The sequence below is a fragment of the Artemia sp. Qi Xiang Cuo genome, chromosome 4 (assembly GCF_049724085.1).
Source record: "Artemia sp. Qi Xiang Cuo chromosome 4, ASM4972408v1, whole genome shotgun sequence".
Taxonomy (NCBI): Eukaryota; Metazoa; Arthropoda; class Branchiopoda; order Anostraca; family Artemiidae; genus Artemia; species Artemia sp. Qi Xiang Cuo.
Window position 1 is genome coordinate 16,050,647 of NC_142797.1, and position 18,584 is coordinate 16,069,230.

Consider the following 18,584-nt stretch of genomic DNA (forward strand, 5'->3'; position numbering starts at 1 on the left):
AAATAAGCGCGTAAAAATATTGCATTTGCTTATTTCTTCATATATGGTTACTAAATACGATTATAACGTCATTGATCAAGATTCAGAGCCTCCCTCTTTATACCCTCCCTAGAATTTCCTTTTCCTCTAAATTTTTCTTTATGACATGTTTAGCTCTAGACGGTTTGCCGAAAAGGACAATATGTGCTACAGTTCGTTCCTTAATGCAATACCGCTGCAACAAATATTCCAAAATCTCTGAAGTTGCTCTTTATACTATAAGCATTTCAGTTAGTAAAGGCTAGAGTTCGTTCTTTATTTTAAACTAGCTACTCTTGCAACCGGGGTAACACCTTACCTAGATATAAACCTGAATACAAACAGGAAATAGCCCCAGGCTTTTCCTTCTCTGGAAAAGTAAGAGACAAACTCCAATAAATCAGTAGTAAAATAAGTCAAATATGCGCAATGGTTAGTTTTTCTAATGATCGTCTTTTAATACAACTTTTTTGTTATCAAACCAGAATATTTTCTTTGTTGTTCAAGCCTAGGGACTGTTAGTTTCCTATAGAGGGGTATTGGAAAAGACCGTTCTAATAGTGTACTTTGTTTTTTGATCTCATTATAGCTTTCGTAGTTATGGGCTATTTACTTTTTACTGTTGGGCATGATCCATTCTTACTAGGTTGCTAGCTACTGCTGTAACCTGGATCATTTAAATATAACATAAACAATTTTAGAATTACGTCATTTAAAGCCTGCGTGGCGCAGTAAATAGCGTGTTAGGATTTTACTCTGAAGGTCACGGGTTCAATTCCTGTCGTAGGCCATTTTTACACGTTTGACAATTCAAAGTCTAAACAAAACTTCTATTAATAACTTCTACATGAGATTCTTCTGACTGAAAAAATTTATGATGAAGTGCATTGTTCCTTAATTTAATTCGCTTATTACTTCATATGTGGTTAGTACCTACGATTATGACGTCATTTATCAAGATTGGCCATAAACATGCAGTTTTTAGTAAAAAACTCAAAAAGACATCAAAATGCATTTTTTTGGTAAAAAGTGATCCTATTTGCATTTTTTTTGTTTTTTGATTAAAAAAGGTACTAGAACTTTTAATTTTTGTTCGAATGAGCCCTCTCGCGACATTCTAGGACCACTGAGTCATACGATCACCCATGGTGAAAAAAAAACTAATTAACAATAAAGTCTAAACAAAGCTTCTATTAATAACTACTACATGAGGTCCTCTTAACTGACACTATTTATGATGAACTATATCAATCCTTTGTGTAAGACTAATTTTTTTTTTTAATTTTAAGGTATCTTTCTAGCTTGAAATAAAAGATTCAAATTATTGCTCGGATACCATAAATATTTTTTAAGCATACAAAATAACTTTAGCGACCCTGAACTGAGAACAAAAATAAAATAAAATTTCTTGTCGAATGATAAACGTGTATAATATTGCATTCACGTCATAAATGGTTGTACAAGAAAAATCAATCCCTTTGTAGCTCTTCAACATATTGTAAACAGTAAGCTTTTCAATGTGATTATATGTAACTTATTTTTCATAAGTCTTCGATGGTACAATGGTAAGCATACTAGTGGTTAGGATAGCTGGCATTCGTCAAGATTGGCAATAAGAATTCAATTTCTAGTGGAATTTCAATAGAAAAAAATTTGTAATTTAACTTAATTTTGTTTTTTAATTAAAAAAGGAACTAGAACTTTTAGTTTCATTTTGAATGAGCCGTCTCGCAACATTCTTGGACCACTGGGTCGATACGATCACCCCTGGGGAAAAAAATAAATAAACACGAATCTGTGATATTTCTTCTGGCATAAAAATACAAAATTCCACATTTTTGAAGATAGGAGCTAGAAGCCTCTACAGTAATGTTCTCTGATGCACTGAGCCTGATGGTGTGATTCTCGTTCAGATTCTATGACTTTTAGGTGGTGGTTTTCCCTTTTTTTCGAAAATAAGGCAAATTTTCTCAGGCTTGTAAATTTGACGGGTAAGACTAAACTTGATGAAGTCTACATTATATTATACAGTTCGTTGACGCGAACTTTTTGATATTAACTTACTTATCGCTCGTTTTGAAGACTTCTTATTACTATATTTTCTGCCCATAAAATGACAACGAGTCACGTGAAGCAACAGAAAAACCAAACTAATTTAAAATTTTTCAGCTATATTTCTGGTTTAAATTAAAAAAATAAAAATTATTGCTCAGACACCATAAATATTTTTGCAGTTTGTAGTTAAATAAAATTTTCTTATTGAAAATTTTCAGGATTTATTGTAGTTTCAGTTGACAAATCGGATGTTTTTGCATCAAGTATATAGAACCTAACAAAACCCAACTAGTTTTTAAATTTTCAGGTATTTTTCTGGTTTGAATAAAAAATTTAAAATTATTGCTCAGACACCATAAATATTTTTTCAGCTAAATAAAATTATTTTATTTAAACTTTTCAGGAAATAATATAGTTTAAGTTGACAAATCAGATTTTTTGTTAAAACCCTTAAAGTAGTACTGCATTTTACATAAATGTGTGAGAGAGGGATGTGTGGAAGGGATTTTCCAATTCCTGTAAAATTCTGTTCACCTTATATCGCTCCCCTGAATTTATTTCCCTTTGATATAGTTAAGATACCGTGTTTAAAAAAAAGTAACAGAACATCAACTACTGGCAGCAAAAAACAGCTGACATCATTGCCGAAACTATGCATCATCGGAAATGATGCACTGAGAATATATTCTTGAGTGCGTTCGAGCATCCCTTATCCGACTTGTTCGCTTAATTTTAACTTCCCAGGATGTAATTCCCAAATGACAACAAATACTTATCTGGTAACTTGTCAAGTGTCAACTGAAACACTAAGGGTTACTAGGCGAATAACAACATTAAGCCATTATGCTGCTATGACGTGCGAAAATCAGACGCCGAAAGCTTACACACCTTGATTTCGGAAACTATACAAAATCATGGTGTAGAAGTGATTTTGTGTATTGCCAAATGTTATGACGGTGAGCTCGTTATGAGTGGGGAATTTGTGGGGTGAACTCGTTATGAGTGCGATTGTACTCCACTGTAAATATAACTTATTTTCAAACCCCTGAAGGTGTGCCATATTTCTCAATTACTGTCCCTTTTTGTTCTCTGCATATAATTGCACATATGTTTTCCATTTTGAAAAGATTGAATTTTTTTAATGTGACGTCACGTGTGAAGCAGGATGACTAAGGAGTCATCCTGCACTTTCCAGGGTTAACAGGTGTAACTTATCTGACAACTAATTTGGATGGTTTCAAGTAGCAATCCGACTGACCTCTGACGTCAATTATGTTTCATGAAAGGCTAAGGATAAGTAATCTTGGAATACTCGAACGCACCCCTTTGTTGCAACGATTGTTGGCCAAATAGGAGGTATCCAATACATGAGGCGAAATAACTTCCTATGTGGTCAAAAATTTGTAATTTCGCTTAAGACCCTGAGAAAACTCAGAAGGCAATTATAATTACTGATGATTAGTTAAATATTGTTATTTGAATTCCACTAGAACACATAATAAAAATTGATTTGCATAATCAAGGGGAATTATTGATCCACGAAAGGGGAATTAAGAAACATTATGGCTTCTTCGATCTTTAGGTCTGAGGGATAAATGGTCTATCCTAGAACACATAATAAAAATATGTTCAGTTCTTCGTATCATATGTGTGGAACAACTGAAATATAAGCCCCTTTTGCTTGCTCTGAGCATGTAATTAATATCTGAGCATGTAATTAATCATTGCTGCTGCTGCTGCTAGTATTTTCAAATATTGAATCTTCTTCTTTTTTAAATGCTGTTGGTGTTAATGCTGGTGTTGTTGGAGGACTATATTCTCTTAGTTTCTTTAGAATTTGCTTATTGCCAATAAGACTTTTGGGAAAGTTTGATGCATTTAGAAAGGTGTACAAATTATTGTCAAATGATAAAAGTCCTTTACGATTCGTCACCATATAACAAATTAAATCAACTAGATTATAACTTTTTCCCTGATTTATAATTCGTTTCCCTGTGCTGTCGACTTGAAATTGATGATTAGTTTCCAACATGAGATATGATAATACTCTTTTACTCTGTTCTCGATAGGTCACTGGCAATAGGTTTCCAATTTTCGATACAATCGAATTCAATTCCTTCTCCTTTGATTGCACTGCTACTGCAGAATCTTGAGGAAATGTTTCCTGTTTGGAGGGATCGGTGACGGTGACAGCGGCGGGTTTCTTACGATAAGGTCTATGTTTGTCCACACGTCGCAATGCATCTTGAAGTAAAAGCAGTTTTTTGTCATCGGCAATATTCTCATCATTAATGAATTTGCTTAGATTGTCTTCAAAATGTTCGATAGGCGAGAGGACAAGTTCAAATGGTGTCAATTTATAGGGTTCAGCCATGCTCTCTCTCTAGAAAAAAATGCTTAAAAGTACTGCGATTATTGGTACCAATGTTGAGAAAAATCAACTACCTACTTGAAGGAACCGTTTTATCTCATACTTTTTTCCCTTGTTTTTTAAATACCATGCGCGTACAATGGAAAAAACGTGCTTTATCTATGATGTAACACCTTCTGGCAGTTGAACATTGCCCTCGATTAAATTTAAACAAAGTTCAGATATTAGATTAATGAAATCATTGTCAACACCATGTTTGAGTATGGCCTTCCTGAGTGGAGGTTTTGAAGTGCCTAAAACGGAAAACAAATGCCGTTGTTCTTGTAGTTTCTTCAGTGTCATAATGCCAACTAATAGCCTTTTCTGCTGTTCACCGGAAGATATACTGTAATTTCTATGTCGAAAATGTCGGTGACTACGCGTAGATCCTCGGGCCTGCTCTGATTAAGATCCAGCAAAATGTAGCCGTAGGACTTATTAGTCGCCTGAGTGTACGCTGACAGCAAAAATTTAGGCGCGCCTGGATATATTTGCTTATTGAGAGTTATTAGCGAGCTAGCATCACAAACAACTCGATAGATAATATAGATGGTGCAATTCAAAGCAAGAGTTCACATACATTTGCTCTGATGAAACAGATTGTGTAGAACTAGGGTTATGGAAATCTGTTCATGGTGGGAGCGAACGGTGAACAGCTGTAGCATTTACTGTGAGAACTTTTCAATAGATTCAGCCAAATCATCAATAATCAGCCACGAGTTCGGTTCAATACTATTGAAAACATCAAGTCCCCGTATGAATTGTATTGGTATGGTTGTGGCAATGACTTTTATTTGATCATAGGAATCCTGCCAAATACTATAGGAATAATAAATTTTCTTTGGTTTTTCCAAAAACATTTTCTGACAATTTTGAATTATTTAGCTAAAAGTGTTGTTTTCCCCGACATTGATGGACCACACAGAAACGATCTGAAGGGTCTTTTAAATTGATACATGCTGCTACTGCTGCTGACAACAGTCGGACTACAACTAACTGTAAATCATACGTGTCCAATGAATGAGTAGTAGTAGTAGTAATAATTTTCCCATAGATCTATCTAGTACGTTAACAAGAACAACAAAAACAATATTTCATGGTCATTTATTCAACATGAAAACTCTATTTGTTCAACATGAACAACAACATAAGAATGACACTTGTTCAACAAGAACAAAAAAAAATGACACTTGTTCAAACATGAAAACTCTATTTGTTCAACATGAACAACGCTAAAAATGACACTTTATGTACAACATTTATTATAAAAAAAACACTTCTTCTCAAACATGAACAACAGCAAGAACAACAACAACACTTATTGTGATAAAAACACTTTTTGTCCAGCATCACTATTTGTACAAACAAACACACATTATTTGTACAACACATGAAAAAAAACACGAACACTTGGAACTTGAACTTTAAAAAAAAGCACAGTTGAACATTATGAATTTAAAAGGGGGACCCCCCCTCCAGGAACGTGGGGCCGAAGGCTGGCCACGGGCATGACCCCCACCCCCCGAGAGCTGCGGGGGCGGCCGCGGTGGGCACTTCCACCCCCCGGGGCCGCGGTAGAAAAAACTCTATATAGCTAAGTTAGGTTAGGTTAGGTTAGCTAGTAAACATTTCTTCATGTTTAAGTTAGGTTAGGCTAGGTTAACTTATCATGAGCGCTCATGATAAGCTAACCTAACCTAACTAAAGCATGGTACAAAGTCGACATGGGGGATTTTCTGGCGAGTATGGTTAGGTTAGGTTAGATTAGGCTAGATCAGGTTAGGTTAGGTTAGCCTACGTACACGCGCGTACGTAGGCTAACCTAATCTAACCTAACTTAACCTAACCTAACTTGATCTAGCCTACTCTAACCTAACCTAACCATACTCGCCGGAAAATCCCCCCATGTCGACTTTGTACCATGCTTTAGTAAGGTTAGGTTAGCTTATCATGAGCGCTTATGATAAGTTAACCTATCCTAACCTAACTTAGACATGGAGAAATGTTTACTAGCTAACCTAACCTAACTTAGCTAACCTAACCTAACCTAACTTAACTAACCTAACCTAACCAAACACCAACTCAGACATGTAAACAAATAGATTCAGACATAGAAACAGATAAAGACATGCACTTTAGACATTCAAACCACCAAAGACAAATTCTTGGACTTGTAAAAAACCAACCCAGATACAAAACATTAGTGAAATATTCAAACTCTTGCATTTCACCGAAAGAAATCAAAGATGAACTTTGAAAAATCAAGAGAATGTAACTGTGATAAGGTAAACCATGACGAAACATTACTGAAATATTCCAACTCTTGCATTTCAAAGAAATAAATCCAAAATGAACTTTGAAAAATCAAGAGAATGTAACAGTGACTAAGTAAACCGTAACACAACACTACTGAAATATTCCAACTCTTACATTTCAATGAAAGAAATTCAAATGAACTTTAAAAATCAAGAGAATGTAACTGTGACAAGGTAAACCACGACAAAACATCACTGAAATATTCCAACTCTTGCATTTCAATGAATGAAATTCAAAATAAACTTTGAAAAATCAAGAGACTGTAGCTGTGACAAGGTAAACCACGACAGAACACTACTGAAATATTCCAACTCTTGCATTTCAACGAAAGAAATTCAAAATGAACTTTGAAAAATCAAGAGAATGTAACAGTGACAAGGTAAACAACGACAAAACACTATTGAAATATTTCTACCTCTTACATTTCAACGAATGATTTTCAAAATGAACTTTGAAAAATCAAGAGAATGTAACAGTGACAAGGTAAACCACGAGAAAACACTACTGAAATATTCCAACTCTTGCATTTCAACGAAAGAAATTCAAAATAAACTTTGAAAAATCAAGAGAATGTAAGAGTGACTAGGTAAGCCACATCAAAACACTACTGAAATATTCCAACTCTTGCATTTCAACGAAAGAAATCGAAAATGAACTTTGAAAAATCAAGAAAATGTAAGTTTGACAAGGCAAACCACAACAAAACACTACTGAAATATTCCAACTCTTGCATTTCAACGAAAGAAATCCAAAATGAACTTTGAAAAATCAAGAGAATGTAACTGTGACAAGATAAAGCACAACAAAACACTACTGAAATATTCCAACTCTTGCATTTCAACGAAAGAAATTCAAAATGAACTTTGAAAAATCAAGAGAATGTAACTTTGACAAGGTAAACCACGACAAAACAATACTGAAATATTCCAACTCTTGTATTTCAACGAAAGAAATCCAAAATTAAATTTGAAAAATCAATAGAATGTAACTGTGACAATGTAAAGCCCAACAAAACAGTACTGAAATATTCAAACTCTTTCATTTCAACGAAAGAAATTCAAAATGAACTTTGAAAAATCAAGAGAATGTAACTGTGACTATTTAAATCATTACAAAACACTACTGAAATATTCCAACTCTTGCATTTCAATGAAAGAAATCCAAAATGATCTTTGAAAAATAAAGAGAGTGTAACTGTGAGTAGCTGAACCACAACATAACACTGCTGAAATATTCCAACTCTTGCATTTCAATGAAATAAATCCAAAATGAACTTTGAAAAAATCAAGAGAATGTAACTGTGACAAGGTAAACCACAACAAAACACTACTGAAATATTCCAACTCTTGCATTTCAATGAAAGAAATTCAAAATGAACTTTGAAACATCAAGAGAATGTAACTGTGACAAGGTAAATCGCAACAAAACCCGACTGAAATATTCCAACTCTTGCATTTTAATGAAAGAAATCCAAAACGAACTCTGAAAAATCAAGAGAATGTAAATCTGACAAGTTAAATCACAACAAAACATTACTGAAATATTCCATCTCTTGCATTTCAATGAAATAAATCCAAAATGAACTTTGAAAAATCAAGAGAGTGTAACTGTGACAAGGTAAACCCCAACAAAACACTACTAAAATATTCCAACTCTAGCATTTCAATTAAAGAAATTCAAAATGAACTTTGAAAAATCTAGAGAATGTCACTGTGACAAGGTAAAGCGCAACAAAAGACTACTGAAATATTCCAACTCGTTCATTTAAATGAAAGAAATTCCAAAATGAACTTTGAAAAATCAAGAGAATGTAACTGTGACAAGGTAAACCACAACAAAACACTACTGAAATATTCCAACTCTTGCATTTCAACGAAAGAAATCCAAATGAACTTTGAAAAATCAAGAAAATGTAAGGGTGTTCAAAGTAAAGCACAACAAAACACTTTTCAATGAAATAAATCAACAATGAACTTTGAAAATCAAAAGAATGTAACTGTGACACGGTAAATCACAACAAAACACTACTGAAATTTTCCAACTCTTGCATTTCAACGAAACACATTCAAATGAACTTTGAAAAATCAATAGAATGTAACTGCAACAAGTTAAGCCATGACAAAACACTACTGAAATATTCCAACTCTTGCCTTTCAATGAAAGAATTCAAAATGAACCTTGAAAAATCAAGAGAATGTAACTGCGACAAGGTAAACCATGACAAAATACTACTGAAATAATCCAACTCTTGCATTTCAATGAAAGAAATCCACAATGAACTTTGAATATCAAGAGAATGTAACTGTGACAAGGTAAACCACGACAAAACACTACTGAAATAATCCAACTCTTGCATTTCAATGAAAGAAATTCAAAATGAACTTTGAAAAATCAAGAAAATTTAACTGTGACAGGGTAAACCACAACAAAACACTACTGAAATATTCCAACTCTTGAATTTCAACGAAAGAAATCGAAAATGAACTTTGAAAAATCAAGAGAATGTAACTGCGACAAGGTGAACCATGACAAAACCACACAAAACACTACTGAAATATTCCAACTCTTGCATTTCAACGAAAGAAATTCAAAATGAACTTTGAAAAATCAAGAAAATGTAAGTGTGTCAAGGTAAACCACAACAAAACACTACTGAAATATTCCAACTCTTGCATTTCACGAAAGAAATTCAAAATGAACTTTGAAGAATTAAGAGAATGTAACTGTGACTAGGTAAACCACGACAAAACATTACTGAAATATTCCAACTCTTGCATTTCAACGAAAGAAACCCAAAATGAACTTTGAAAAATCAAGAGAATGTAACTTTGACAAGGTAAACCACGACAAAACATTACTGAAATATTCCAACTCTTGCATTTCAACGAAAGAAATCCAAAATGAACTTTGAAAAATCAAGAGAATGTAACTGTGACATTGTAAACTAGGACAAAACACTAATGTTGTGAGGGGGAGTCAAAAGTTGGGGGGATGGGGCCCTTTTGTGTCTCAAAATGCGCAAATTAAAAAGTATTAAAAATGGGGGGCAAAAAAGTTGGGGGGGGGGGCTGGGGGCTCTTTGGGGGCCCCGGGAGCCCATTGGGGTTGAGGTAGGAGGGTCCTTTGGGGTTGGGGTAAGGGGGCCCTCTGGGGCTGTGGTAGGGGACCTTACAACATTGTTCAAATAGAACTTGTGTATTATAACGGCCACAGAGTTTCAAACCAAATCATCTTCTAAATCATCTTCTAAAATGCCTCAAACGGTTTCGCTTAAATAATTCCCTAAAATGTTTCAAAACGGTTTCGCCCAAATAATCCCTAAACGTAATTTCTGCGTTTTCCTTCTGTTTTGGCATCCCTGCGCTGTCACATTCGAAATTCCTAGGAAACCCTTTCCCGCGTTAATCTCTTCATCTCAAAAATGTTCCTAGCTACACTATTATGGATTCGATAGAATATTAATTTTATCTCTCAGACCTTAAGATCAATGAAGCCGTATTTAAAAATAGAATATTAATTTATCTCTTTAGAGTCCCGCATAATTCCTAGGAAACAAGTGATGTCATTTATAATTCCCTTTCGTGAATCAATAATTCCCGTTAGAACCAGCGAATTAATTCCACTTTCGTGAATTAATAATTCCCATTAGAAACAACAAATTAATTCCCCTTTTTTGTCAATAAATAATTCACCTTAAAAACAACGAATTAATCACCCTTTCGTGAGTAAATAATTCCCATAAGAAACAACAAATTAATTCCCCTTTAGTGAATCAATAATTCTCCTTAGAAACAACAAATTAATTCCCCTTTGGTAGATCAATAATTCCCCTTAGAAACAACAAATTAATTCCCCTTTCGTGAATCAATAATTCACCTTAGAAACAACAAATTAATTCCCCTTTCGTGAATCAATAATTCACCTTAGAAACAACAAATTAATTACCCTTTCTTGAATCAATAATTCTCCTTAGAAACAACCAATTAATTCCCCTTTCGTGAATCAATAATTCTCCTTACAAACAAAACATTAATTCCCCTTTCGTGAATCAATAATTCCCCTTAGAAACAACAAATTAATTCCCCTTTCGTGACAAATCAATCAACCTTGACATCATCCGTCAGACATTAATAAACTTCGCCCAGAGACAATTCTCCTGGACGAACTCCAACAAATCAATTTCTCAGAAATTCACTTCCCCTTCGATTACGCAATCAATTTCTCGGAAATCCATTTCCCCTAGGGAGTCTATGCCCATATATGGAGCCCCTTCAAGAGATATGTTCTTTTGATAGCCGAATTATGTACTGATGGGACCTCATGATAGGTTCCTACTCATAAAACCTTACAGTTTCATCAAATGTAATTAAATAAATAGAAAATGGTGTTCAACTAAAGTAAGGAGTAAGTTCAAAACTTAAAACAAATATAAATTATTCTGTATATAAGGGGGACTTTCCCCTTCTCAACACCTAGCTCATTAAACAGGAGTATTTTTAGCGCTTTGTAAAATGTTATCTTTCCAATTACTAATTTTCTGAAAAAAAATTGGAAAAAAGCCAAACTTCACAGCAAAGAGTAAAGACCTAAGGACGAGACAGCCTCCTTCATATATAGAATAATCTCTTCAAAAAGGTTTCAAATCTGTTCCTTGCTTTCAGTTTAAAAGCTTCTTTTTCTTATATAATTTCTTATTATTTTACCAATCATAAACATGACTAACTAAAAGATAATTTGAGGCATCTCTCCCTTAAATCTCTGGTTAATTTTTTTTAAAAAGTGTAAATCAATAATTGAACGTGCATTAGTACCGTCCCACGCTTAAGTTTGAAATTTAAATTTTGGATAAAATTTGAATAAACGTAAGAAATTGGCGATGAATAGTAATTAGTAGGGAAGCCTCATGAGTTACTGGGGGGGGCACCTCTGCTGCCATCTATAATCATGTCTAACGCTGAACCTACATAATTTATTCAAGAATTACTGATCGAGTCTAATGGGGTTCATGACCCCTTTTTCAAGGTCGATTTATTTGTTGTTTCTAGGTGTAGTGACTCGGGGACCAAGTTTGCACCTGCGCATTGAATTCTAACGGGAACAATGTATTGGTCCACCCGAGGGGAACTGGATTTCTGAGAAATTGATTTGCACAATCGAGGAGAATTATTGATCCACGATAGGGGAATTAAGAAACAATATGGCTTCTTTGATCTTTATGTCTAAGAGGTCTGAGGGATAAATGGTCTTTAGTGACAGAGATAAATGAATATTCTTTTTTTAAATATGGCTTCTCTGATCTTTAGTGAGAGAGATAAAAATTATTATTCTATTGAAGACTTAATAGTGTAGCTAGGAACACCTATAAGATGAAGAGATTACGAGGGAAATGGTTTCCAAGGAATTTCAAATGTGACAGCGAAGGGATGCCAAAACAAAAGGAACACGCATAAATTACGTTTAGGGGAGTATTTGGGCGAAACAGTTTGAGACATTTTAGGGGATTATTTGGGCGAAACCGTTTGAGACATTTTAGAAGATGATTTGGGCGAAACAGTTTGAGACATTTTAGAAGATGACTTCAGAAGATGATGTAGAAGATGATTTGGGGTGAAACTCTGTGGTCATTATAATACACAAATTCCATTTTAACAGTGTTGTGAGGTCTCCTACCCCCACCCCAAAGGCCCCCGGGCCCCCAAATGCCCCACGGGCCCCCCCAAGGCCTCGGGCCTCCAAAGGTCCCCCGAGCCCCCAAAGGCCTCCCAAGCCCCAAAAGGACCCCTGGGCCCCCAAAGAGCCTCCAGACCCCCAAATGTCCCCCGGACCCCCAAATGCCCTCTTCGAAATAATATTTTTCATCAGTGATAACACGTTTTCAGTTCGAATCAGCAAGTTTTCTGATACCAAATTTTTTCTTAGAAGTAACAATTTTTGATTGTGATAACAACTTTTCTGTCAGAAAAAGCAAGTTTTGCTTAACACAAACAAACCTTCTCGTCAATGTAACAACATTCTTCTTTAATACTACCAAACGTTTATTTAAAACACACAATTTTCTCTTAGAAATAATATTTTTCATCAGTGATGACACGCTTTCTGTTCGAACTAGCAAGTTCCCTATCAAAGACACCAAATTTTTTTTTAAAAGTAACAATATTTTGTTTCTGATAACAACTTTGCTGTCAGAAGTAGCAAGTTTTGCTTAACAATAACAAACCTTATCATCAAAGTAACAACATTCTTCTTTAATACTAACATACTTTTACTGAACACCCACAATTTTATCTTAGAAATAATAATTTTCATCACTGATAACACGTTTTCTGCTTGAAGTAGCAAGTTTTCTGCCAAAGATACCAAATTTTTTCTTAGAAGTAACAATTTTTTGATTGTGATAACAACTTTTCTATCAGAAGTAGTAAGTTTTGCTTAACACTAAGAAAATTTCTCATCAAAATAACAACATTTTACCTTAAAACTAACATACTTTTACTGAACACATTCAAATTTCTCTTAGAAATAATATTTTTCATCAGTGTAACACGTTTTCCGCTTGAACTAGCAAGTTTTCTGTCAAAGATGCCAAATTTTTTCTTAGAAGTAACTTTTCTTTGATTGTGATAACAACTTTTCTGTCAGAAGTAGCAAGTTTTGCTCAACACTAACAAATTTTATCATCGAAGTAACAACATTTTACCTTAAAACCAACATACTCTTACTTAACACACGCAAATTTTTCTTAGAACTAATATTTTTCGTCAGTGATAACACGTTTTCAGTTCGAACTAGCTAGTTTTCTGTCAAAGATACCAAATTTTTTCTCAGAAGTAACTTTTCTTTGATTGTGTTCACAACTTTTCTGTCAGAAGTAGCAAGTTTTGATTAACACTAACAAATCTTCTCTTCAAAGTAACAACATGCTTCCTTAATACTACCAAACGTTTACTTAACACTAACAGATTTACACTTCGAATCATCAACTTTTCCTTAATACTAACATACTTTTACTCAACAAACTCAAATTTCTCTTAGAAATAATATTTTTCATCAGTGATAATAATTTTCTTGTTCGAACTAGCAGGTTTTCTGTCAAAGATACTTTTTTTTTCTTAGAACTAACAATTTTTTGATTGTGATAACAAGTTTTCTGTCAGAAGTAGCAAGTTTTCTATCAAAGATACCTATTCTTTCTTAAAAGTAGCAAGTTTTCTGTCAAAGATAACAAATTTTTCTTAGAACTAACGAATTTCTTCTAACAGCACCAAGTTTTCCGTCAAAGATCTTCCAATCTTCTCTTTGAAGTAACAACTTTTTCCTTAATACTAACAAACCTTTACTTAACACACCCCGATTTCTCTTGGAAGTCACATTTTTTCATCAGTGATAACACGTTTTCTGCTTGAGCTTGCAAGTTTTCTCTCAAGGATACCAATTTTTTTTCTTAGAAGTAGCAATTTTCATTATAATGACAAGTTATCTGTTAGAAATAACATACTTTTACTGAACACACACAAATTTCTCTTAGAAATAATATTTTTCATCGGTGATGACAACTTTTCTATCAGAAGTAGCAGTTTTCTGCCAAAGATACCAAATTTTTTCTTAGAAGTAACAATTTTTTTATTGTGATAACAACTTTTCTGTCAGAAGTAGCAAGTTTTGCTTAGCACTAACAAACATTCTCATCAAAGTAACAACATTTTACCTTAAAACTAACATACTTTTACTGAACACACACAAATTTCTCTTAGAAATAATTATTTTCATCAGTGATAACACTTTTTCTGTTCGAACTAGCAAGTTTTCTACCAAAGATAGCAAATTTTTTCTTTGAAGTAACAATTTTTTTATTGTGATAACAGCTTTTCTGTCAGAAGTAGCAAGTTTTGCTTAACCTTAACAAATTTTCTCATCAAAGTAACAATATTTTACCTTAAAACTAACATACTCTTACTTAACACACACAAATTTTTCTTAGAAATAATATTTTTCATCAGTGATAACACTTTTTCTGTTGGAACTAGCAAGTTTTCTACCAAAGATTCCAAATTTTTCTTACAAGTAACAATTTTTTAATTGTGATAACAACTTTTCTATAAGAAGTAGCAAGTTTTGCTTAACACTAACAAACCTTCTCATCAAAGTAGCAACATTCTTCTTTAATACTACCAAACGTTGACTTAACACACACAATTTTCTCTTAGAAATAATATTTTTCATCAGTGATAACACACTTTCTGTTCGAACTAGCAAGTTTTCAACCAAAACCAAATTTTTTCTTAGAAGTAACATTTGTTTTGATTGTGATAACAACTTTTCTGTCAGAAGTAGCAAGTTTTCCTTAATACTAACAAACCTTCTCATCAAAGTAACAACATTCTTCTTTAATATTAACATACTTTTACTGAACACACACACAAATTTCTCTTAGAAATAATATTTTTCATCAGTGATAACACGTTTTAAGCTTGAAGTAGCAAGTTTTCTGCCAAAGACACCAAATTTTTTCATAGAAGTAACAATTTTTTGATTGTGATAACATCTTTTCTGTCAGAAGTAGCAAGTTTTGCTTAACACTAACAAATTTTCTCATCAAAGTAACAACATTTTACTATAAAACTAACATATATTTTCTTAACACACACAAATTTATCTTAGAAATAATATTTTTCGTCAGTGATAACACGTTTTCAGTTCGAACTAGCAAGTTTTCTGTCAAAGATACCATATTTTTTCTCAGAAGTAACTTTTCTTTGATTGTGTTAACGACTTTTCTGTCAGAAGTAGCAAGTTTTGATTAACACTAACAAATCTTCCCTTCAAAGTAACAACATTCTTCCTTAATACTACCATACGTTTACTTAACACTAACAGATTTTCACTTCGAATCCTCAACTTTTCCTTTCTACTAGCATACTTTTAATGAACACACTCAAATTTCTCTTAGAAATAATATTTTTCATCAGTGATAACACTTTTTTCTGTTCGAACTAGCAAGTTTTTTGTCAAAGATACTTTTTTTCTTAGAAGTAACAATTTTTTTTATTGTGATAACAAGTTTTCGGTCAGACCTAGCAAGTTTTTTGTCAAAGATACCAATTCTTTCTTAAAAGTAGCAAGTTTTCTGTCAAAGATAACAAATTTTTCTTAGAAGTAACGAATTTCTTCTAACAAAACCAAGTTTTCCGTCACAGATAGCAAATCTTCTATTCGGAGTAACAACTATTTCCTTAATACTAACAAACCTTTACTTAACCTACCCCAATTTCTCTTGGAAGTCATATTTTTTCATCAGTGATAACGCGTTTTCTGCTTGAGCTTGCAGATTTTCTCTCAAGATACCAAATTTTTTTCTTAGAAGTAGCAATTTTCATTATGATGACAAGTTATCTGTTAGAAATAACATACTTTTACCGAACACACACAAATTTCTCTTCGAAATAATATTTTTCATCAGTGATAACACGTTTTCAGTTCGAACTAGCAAGTTTTCTGCCAAAGATACCCAATTTTTTCTTATAAGTAACAATTTTTTTATTGTGATAACAGCTTTTCTGACAGTAGTAGCACGTGTTGCTTAACACTAACAAACCTTCTCATCAAAGTAACAACATTCTTCTTTAATACTACCAAACGTTTACTTAACACACACAATTTTCTCTTAGAAATAATATTTTTCATCAGTGATAACACGCTTTCTGTTCGAACTAGCAAGTTTTCTACCAAAGATACCAATTTTTTTCTTAGAAGTAACGATTTTTTGATTGTGATTACAACTTTTCTGTCAGAAGTAGCAACTTTTCCTTAACACTAACAAAACTTCTCATCAAAGTAACAACATCCTTCTCTAATACTAACATACTTTTACTGAACACACACAAATTTCTCTTAGAAATAATATTTTTCATCAGTGATAACACGTTTTCTGCTTGAAGTAGCAAGTTTTCTGCCAAAGATATAAAATTTTTTCTTAGAAGTAACAATTTTTTGATTGTGATAACAACTTTTCTGTCAGAAGTAGCAACTTTTGCTTAACACTAACAAACCTTCTCATCAAAGTAACAACATTCTTCTCTAATACTAACATACTTTAACTAAACACACACACAAATTTCTCTTAGAAATAATATTTTTCATCAGTGATAACACGTTTTCTGCTTGAAGTAGCAAGTTTTCTGCCAAATATACAAAATTTTTCCTTAGAAGTTACAATTTTTTGATTGTGATAACAACTTTTCTGTCAGAGGTAGCAAGTTTTGCTTAACACTAACAAAGTTTCTCATCAAAGTAACACCATTTTACCTCAAAACTAACATACTCTTACATAAGACACACAAATTTCTCTTAGAAATAATAATTTTCGTTAGTGATAAGCCCTTTTTCAGTTCGAACTAGTAAGTTTTCTGTCAAATATACCAAGTTTTTTTTCAAAAGCAACTTTTCTATGATTATGTTAACAACTTTTCTGTCAGAAGTAGCAAGATTTGAATAACACTAATAAATCTTCTCTTCAAAGTAACAACATTCATTCTTAATCCTACCAAACGTTTACTTAACACTAACAGATTTTCAGTTCAAATCATCAACTTTTCCTTAATACTAGCATACTTTTACTGAACACAGTCAAATTTCTCTTAGAAATAATATTTTTCATCAGTGATAACACTTTTTCTGTTCAAACTAGCAAGTTTTCTGTCCAAGATACTTTTGTTTCTTACAAATAACTTTTTTTTATTTTGATAGCAAGTTTTCCGTCAGAAGTAGCATGTTTTCTGTCAAAGATACCAATTCTTTCTTTAAAGTAGCAAGTTTTTTGTCAAAGATAAAAAAATTTCTTAGAAGTAACGAATTTCTTCTAACAGCACCAAGTTTTCCGTCAAAGATAACAAATCTTCTCGTCGAAGTAACAACTTTTTCCTTAATACTAACAAACCTTTACTGAACACACCCCAATTTATCTTGGAAGTCATATGTTTTCATCAGTAATAACGCGTTTTCTGCTTGAGCTTGCAAGTTTTCTCTCATAGATACCAAATTTTTTTCTTACAAGTAGCAATTTTCATTATGATGTCAAGTTATCTGTTAGAAATAACATAATTTTACTGAACACACACAAATTTCTCCTAGAAATAATATTTTTCATCAGTGATAACAGCTTTTCTGTTAGAAATAACAAGTTTTAAGTCAAAATCCTTGTCGGAAAACTTACTACTTCAAGCAGAAAACGTGTTATCACTGATGACAAATGTTACTTCTAAATAAATTTGAGTGTTTCAGTAAAAGTTTGTTAGTATTAAAGAAAAGTTGATGATTCAAAGTGAAAATCTGTTAGTGTTAAGTAAATGTTTGGTAGTATTAAGGAAGAATGTTTTTTGAAGAGAAGATTTGTTAGTGTTAATCAAAACTTGCTACTTCTGACAGAAAAGTTGTTAACACAATCAAAGAAAAGTTACTTCTGAGAAATTTTTTTTTATCTTCGAAAGAAAACTAGCTAGTTCGAACTGAAAACGTATTATCACTGACGAAAAATATCATTTCTAAGAGACATTTGTGTGTGTTAAGTATGAGTATGTTAGTTTTAAGATAAAATATTGCTACTTCGATGAGAAAATTTTTTAGTGTTAAGCAAAACTTGCTACTTCTGACAGAAAAGTTTTTATCACAATCAAAGAAAAGTTACTTCTAAGAAAAAAACTTGGTATCTTTGGCAGAAAACTTGCTACTTCAAGCAGAAAACGTGTTATCACTGATGAAAAATATTATTTCTAAGAGAAATTTGTGTGTA